The sequence below is a fragment of the Tamandua tetradactyla genome, chromosome 17 (genome assembly GCF_023851605.1).
Source record: "Tamandua tetradactyla isolate mTamTet1 chromosome 17, mTamTet1.pri, whole genome shotgun sequence".
Lineage (NCBI taxonomy): Eukaryota > Metazoa > Chordata > Mammalia > Pilosa > Myrmecophagidae > Tamandua > Tamandua tetradactyla.
The window spans coordinates 62,903,657-62,910,734 of NC_135343.1; the positions used below are offsets into that span (position 1 = coordinate 62,903,657).

At 39.2% G+C, this 7,078-nt stretch overlaps 1 pseudogene across 1 annotated transcript; it reads left to right on the forward strand.

Annotated features, from left to right (window-relative positions):
* Positions 1-5,184: 5,184 nt before the first annotated feature.
* Positions 5,185-5,938, forward strand: LOC143661176 (putative non-functional immunoglobulin kappa variable 6D-41 pseudogene; annotated as a pseudogene). The gene is made up of 2 exons (XR_013164422.1): positions 5,185-5,250; positions 5,451-5,938. The product of XR_013164422.1 is annotated as a putative non-functional immunoglobulin kappa variable 6D-41 pseudogene (transcript).
* Positions 5,939-7,078: the final 1,140 nt, after the last annotated feature.

The following is a 7,078-nucleotide window of genomic DNA, read 5'->3' on the forward strand; positions in this document are numbered from 1 at the left end:
GGGGTATAGGAGAGGTGGATTGGTCTGCACTTGGGGGGGTGTGGGACAGTTACACGCACTTGGGGTGGTGGACTGGGTGTGCCTGGAGCATGGGGAATGACAGTGGGTAACGGGGTTCATATGTGTGGGGTGTTGGGTGGGTCATCAGTCACAGGGCTGCACTGGTGAGGGTACTGCTCCCAAGGAATGTGGCCTGGCTTACTTCCTAGTCCCCAGCTCTGGTCTGTGCACTCCCATAGGCTTCACACCTCCTTGCCATGCTCCAGGTTTCTTCTGCTCAATTCTTCAGCTTCTGAAAGTAAGGTCACCCTATGTGGTGCATAGGCTCTCCCAAGCCAGACATGATCCTGGATCATCACCTCAGTCGCCCTCCTGTCCCTTCTCTAACTTTTCCATGGAGCAGGGTTGATCTCAAACTACTCTATGTGGTCATCTTCCTGGAAGTCCTGTGATTTATTTTTGCAACCTTTTGCTAATTTTCTTTGTGTAGGTCTTTTGTATCCCTTACTTAGATTTATTCCTAAATATTTTATTCTTTTGGAAGTAATTATAAATGGAAGTTTTTTCTTAGTTTTCTCCTCAGATTTCTCATTACCAGCATATAGAAAAAGTACAGATTTTTGGGTTTTGATCTTCTACCATGCCACTTTGCTGTACTCATTTATTAGCTCTAGTAGTTACGTTATGGATTTTTGGGGGGGGCAGTTTGATGTGTAGTATCATATCATCTGCAAACAGTGTGAGGTTTACTTCTTCCTTTGCAATTTTGATGCCTTTTATTTCTTTCTCTTGTTTAACTGCTCTGGCTAGAACTTCCTACACAATGTTGAATAACAATGGTGACAGTGGGCATCCTTGTTTTCTTCCTGATCTTACAGGGAAAGCTTTCAGTCTTTCCCCATTAAGGATGATGTTAGCTGTGGGTTTTTCATATATTCCATTTATCATGTTGATGATGTACCCTTTTATTCCTATCATTTGAAGTTTTTTCATCAAGAAAGGCTGTTGAATTTTGTCAAATGTCTTTTCTGCATAAATTGAGGTGATCATGTGGTTTCTGTACTTTGATTTGTTGATATGGTGTATTAGAGTAATTGTTTTTCTTATGTTGACCCATCTCTGCATACCTGGAATAAACCCCATTTGGTCATGGTGTGTAAGTCTTTTAATGTGCTGCTGGATTTGAGTTGCAAGAATTTTGTTGAGCATTTTTGTATTTATATTCATAAGAGAGCTTGGTCTGCAATTTTCTTTTGTGTAGTATTTTCCTCTGGCTTTTGTATGGGGGTGATGCTGGATTCATAGAATGAGTTAAGTAGCCTTTCCTCCTCTTAAAATTTTTTTGAAGAGTTTGAGCAAGATTGGTCCTAATTCTTTCTTAAATGTTTGGTAGAATTCACATGTGATGCCATCTGTTCCTAGACTTTTCTTTTCTGGAGCTTCTTGATGACTGATTCAATTTCTTTACCTGTGATTGGTTTGTTTAGGTCTATCTATTTCTTCGCAAGTCATTGTTGGTTATTCATGTCTTTCCAGAAAGTTGTGCATTTCCTCTATGTTGTCTAGTTTATTAGCATAAAGTTGCTTAAAGTATCCTTTCATTGCCTTCTTTATTTCTGCAGCGTCAGTGGTTAAATATCCTCTTCCATTTCTGATTTTATTTATTTGTATCCTCTCTTTTTCTTTTTGTCAACCTTGGTAAGAGCCCATCAATTTTATTGATTTTCACAAAGAAGCAATATCTGGTTTTGTTGATTTACTCAACTGTTTTCAATTTGATTGGCTTCTGCTCTAATCTTCATTATTTCTTTCCTATTGCTTGCTTTGGGGTTCATTTGCTGTTCTTTTTCTAGTTCTTCCATGTAAGGAGTTAATTCCTTGATTTTTGTTCTTTCTTCTTCCTATTCCCCCCCCTCCTCCTTCTTTTCTTCCTCCTCCTTCTCCTTTTTTTGGCATTGGCAGGCACCAGAAATTGATCCTGGATCTCTGGAATGGCAGACTAGAACTCTGCCAATGTGCCACCATTGCCTAACTTCCTCTTTTCTTTATGGGCATTTAAGACAATAAATTTTCTTCTTAGCTCTGCCTTTGCTGCATCCCATATATTTTGATATGAGTCTCCTGTACTCAGCATATAAATGGGCCCTCTTTTTAAATCCATTCTGCCAGGCTATATGTTTTGATTGGGTAGTATATAATCCATTAATATTTAGTGTTATCACTGTAAAGGCACTACTTTCTTGTACCATTTAGCCTTTTGGATTTTGTATGTCATATCTAATTCTTTTCTTTTTTTACCTTCACTGATATTCTTAATTTCCACCCTCTCTCCACACCTATCTCCCTGTCTTTTACGATTTGCCTCCAGTGTTCCCTTTTTTATTGCTTGCACAGCCAGTCTCTTGGTTACATATTCTCTCAGGGATTTTAGTCTGAAAATGTTTTTATTTCCCCTCATTTTTTGAAGGACTTTTTTTTGGGGGGGTATAGGATTTTGTTTGGGAGTTTTTTACTTTTAGGGTCTTAAATATATCATACCATTGTCTTCTTACCCCCATGGTCTCTACTGAGAAATCTACACATAGTCTTATTGGGCTTCCCTTGTATGTGATGGATTTCCTTCCTCTTCCTGCTTTCAAAATTCTCCCTTTCTCTTTGATATCTGATGGTTTGATTAGTAAGGGTCTTGGAGTATGTCTATTTGGATATGTTCTGTTTGAGGTACACTGCACTTCTTAGATCTGTAATTTTAAATCTTTCATAAGAGATGGGAAATTTTCAATGATTGTTTCCTCCATTAACCTTTTTCCTCCTTTTCCCTTCTCTTCTCATTCTGGGACATCCACAATACATATATTTGTCTGCTTCATATCATCATTTCAATTCCCATTTTTTCCCTGTATTTTCTTTTGCATATTGAATTCCAGATGCCCAGTCCTCAAGTTCAGTAATCCTTTTTTCTGCCTATTCAAATCTAATGTTGTAGGTTTCCACTGTTTTATTTCTTCATTTCTTCTACTGTGTCTTTCATTCTCATAAGTTCTGTGATTTATTTTTTCAGATTTTTGATTTCTTCTTTTTTTCCATTGCCTGTTTTATATCATCCCTAAGCTCATTGATTTCATTTTTGATTAAATTTTCCGTGTCTGTTCAAACATCCTAAAATAGTTGTTTTAAATCCTGTATCTCATTTGAATTGTTGGTTTGTGCCTATGACTGGAACATATCTTCAATTTTCCTAGTATGACTCGCTATTTTTTGCTTCTATCTAGGCATTTGATTTCCTTTATTAGTTTATTCTGGAGATTGTTTTCAATTTTTTTTATCTAGGATTTTCTTGCTGGATGGCTTTGTTCTCTATACATTCTTTGGATTCAGTTCCAGCTTATCCAGTTCAGCTTATTCAGTTCAGCTTATTCAGTTCAGCTTATTCTAGACATAAGTTTTGTTTAATGGATCAGAATTTTTCAATTCTTGTTTTTTTGTTTCTTCTTCTGTTTATATGGAGCCTTTTTAGGAAGCTCTGTTTAGATATGATAGAGTCCGGTCAGATTTTCCCCAGACCCTCTGGGCCTCCTCTCATGAGAAAAGAGTCACTTGCACCATTTTCCCTGAGGGCAAGATGTTATGAAGCATCAAGACTCTGTGTTTTTCCTATCCTGCCCACTATGTGGTGTTTGTCTGCCTGCAGTTTCATACTAGTATAAAGTGATGCAGTGCCTTTAATTTCAGAAGACTCTCCCTGAAGGGGCATGGTTGAGAGAGAGGAGTGGTTGTAGGCTGGCTTTAATTGCTTCTGTTTTCCAATCCCTGGTGTCTGAATTCCTTGATAGAGAAATTCCACTTAAGTTGGAATCCTCCCCTCTCCTAGGGAAGGCACAGGCTCCAGGGAATTAACTCTTTGCACCTGACCAGCCTCTTTGTCTCTCAGACAAGCTAAATTCTGCCCTTGCAGTTGGAGCCTGAGAAGCCTTGCTGTTCTATCGAATGAATTGTAAGTAGTAGAAACAAAGCAAAAAATATCCTTTTCAGAGAAGGACTCTCGTTCCTTTGGTTTGTAAATGGAGAGATTAAGTTGGCACATTGTTCTATGTCTCCAGGTTCTATGCCCTCCCTCCTCCCTTTTTTAGGGTCTAACTCTTTTCGAGTATTTTGTGCTGCCTGATCCAAAAAGCCTTTTATTTCTGACAGCCAACCCCCTCCGTGCTGGGGCAAAAACTCCTAATAACTTTAGCTCTTATTTGATGCTAAGCCCCTGATGCTAGTAAAATCTCTTTCCTTTACCCTCATGGTCACCGTTAATGCAATGCTGTTATTTGAAATGTATAGCCTAGCCTAGCCTAGCATAGCATAGCTCGCTGTATGTGAATCTACTCTTATAACACACTTAGCCTGATGTTATATCTTCAAAAGGAAAAAAAAAACATGGGGGATGAGGGCAAATGTGAAGCAAATACTGACATCTACAAAACCCATATATGTGATGGGCCAAGAACACGGAAGACCCTGGACTGAGTAGGAAAGTCTTCCTTGTGGTTTGGGTCTGTGCCATCCCATTCCTGTACCTGGAAATGGCACCTTCACCTAAGGTAATGGACTCATGAGGAGACATACTATGGAAAAATAAATGTATTATTAGTTAGAATTGAAGCAATACATGACTTGGGATGATCCACATTAAAGGAAATTTGTTGAGGGTGGAAGGTTGATGCATGGCAGGAAAACTGGAAATCAAGACACAGGAAGGATTATGTTATATATTAAATTTTTAAACTATCTCAATTTTTACTCTATTCCTCTGACTATGTTCATGGTGAGGGACGACCTACAAAATGGGCCTACATGAACCTTACCCCTCTTGTCCTGTATTAACAGCTTTGCTGCAGGGAGGGAAATGTCAGAGAGGCTGCAGAAATGTCCTTTGTTAAATATCTGTCTTTCCAAGATAAGTGAAAGATTTAAGAAAATTATACTGTTTAGTTGATATTGGGGACTTTTGCAGGACTACAATCATGTTTCCTGTGGCAATGTTATTTTGTCCCCTTACTTCCATTATCTGTCTTCACAGCTCACTGCACAGCACGTTTCTGTTTATACCCTGTGTTGATTTGCATAGACTCCTGGGGACTGGGCTGCTGCTCAGACTCTATTAATGGGGATTCCCTGGAGACGGTGCCTGAGTGCACCAGATGGTGAGCAAGATGCTGCCACAGTCCCAACTCCTCATCCTCCTGGGGCTCTGGGTCTCAGGTGAGAGCACCAGAAGAGAAATTTCTTTATAAAGTTGGAAAAATTGTTTTCACATGCAGGGTATACAGACTATTCCATCTCAAACAGATCTGATTGTATATGATAAATGAAAAACCTACATTTGGATATATATTTTATATATTTGTGATATTTTATATATTTGTGATTTGCTGTTTGATCTTGTTCTTTTCTGCCTGCAGGTGCCAGTGGGGACATCGTGATGACTCAGTCTCCAGCCTCTGTGGCTGCAACTCCAGGAGAGACCATCACCATGAGCTGCAAGGCCAACCAGGATGTAGGCAACTACTTAAACTGGTACCAGCAGAAACCTGGGCAGGCTCCCAAACTGCTCATCTACTATGCATCCAACCGGGTATCTGGGGTCCCCGACCGATTCAGTGGCAGTGGGTCTGGGGCAGATTACTCTTTCAAAATCAGGGGAGTCCAGGCTGAAGATGTGGCCACTTATTACTGTCTGTACACATATGGCACTCCTCCCACAGTGCTTCAGCCTCGAACACAAACCTCCTCTCCCAGCTGTGGGGCACTGAGTCCTGCAGCAGCAGCTGCTCCCCCTCCTCCCCCTCTTCATATTGAAACTTTCTGCCTAGACGTTATTCTTCTTGCCTTACATTTTCATTCAGTGGGCTTTGTCTTTCCCTCAAGCCTTCTTTGTCCTTGTTATTGAGGTAATTATACTCTATCTCCTTTCATTGCCTATTTCCTTCACTGTTTCTCTGTCAGTTATACTCATTTCTTCAAAGGGAACTTTGTAGTTCTTTAACTCTGTCACTCTTTTCCCATGATCTGTGATTGACTAAAATCATGGCTTTTATATCTGCTGTAAGTGGAATATCTTCAAAAATATTTAATTAAAACACTTATTTCAGCTGTATAAACAAAAAACTTCAAGTGACGTAGTATTATTTCTGCACACCTTTCTGACACACACAGGTTTAGGACATTCAGTTTCTGTAACTATTGAGAAAATCAGAGCAGTGTAAACCAAAGACACATACACAACAATTCCTTGTTAAAATTGATATTAAAGAATCCAAGGCTTCCCAAATATTTATTGATTGTTAATCTGCATCAGATTCAAAGACCACTCCTTTTATTCTAGATGTTGAAAAAGAAAATAAATTCACACACAAGTATAATGTTTCCTGTATCATTTTACTATGAAAATAATGAAGATGAGGAAAATGTTTTGCTGTAGTAAGAATGGGCAGCTATTTTAAAAAGGATTAGGTATCAGCTATTTCCATGTCAGAAACCACCCCAAATCTCAGTGTTTAAAATGAGAAGCATTTTCAAAACTGTCTCGTTGATTGGTTGGTTCTGTCAATACTGACAAGGTTGACTCATCTTGGTTGGGTTCTCCGTTTATGTCCAGTTAGCTGCCAGACACTGTTGGACCTCCCAGGCCTAGAAAGGCACAGACATGTTTCTTGTCTTTAATATGTCTGTTTTGGCCATCAGCTTGACTTTGGTTTGGTTTGGCCACATGTTCTCATTATCTGTCAAAATAATTCTAGCTGATTCTGATGCCTCCTGGCAGGTTTACAAGAGAAAATGTAGATGCTTAAAAGGTGAAGGTTAATTGAACCTGGATTCTATTCTCTTAACCAATATAATTCACAGGACCAGACTGTATTAGAGGAGAATGCAAGTTGCACAACTTATTTTTGGGAGAGGCTGCAGAGTTACATTTAAAAAAACATGGATCCAGGGAGTGCAAGATGGTTCAGTGGTACAATTGTTGTCTGCTATGTGGAGAACTAGTTTTGATTCCAGGCCCTTAAACTTCCCCAAAAAACAAACAAGC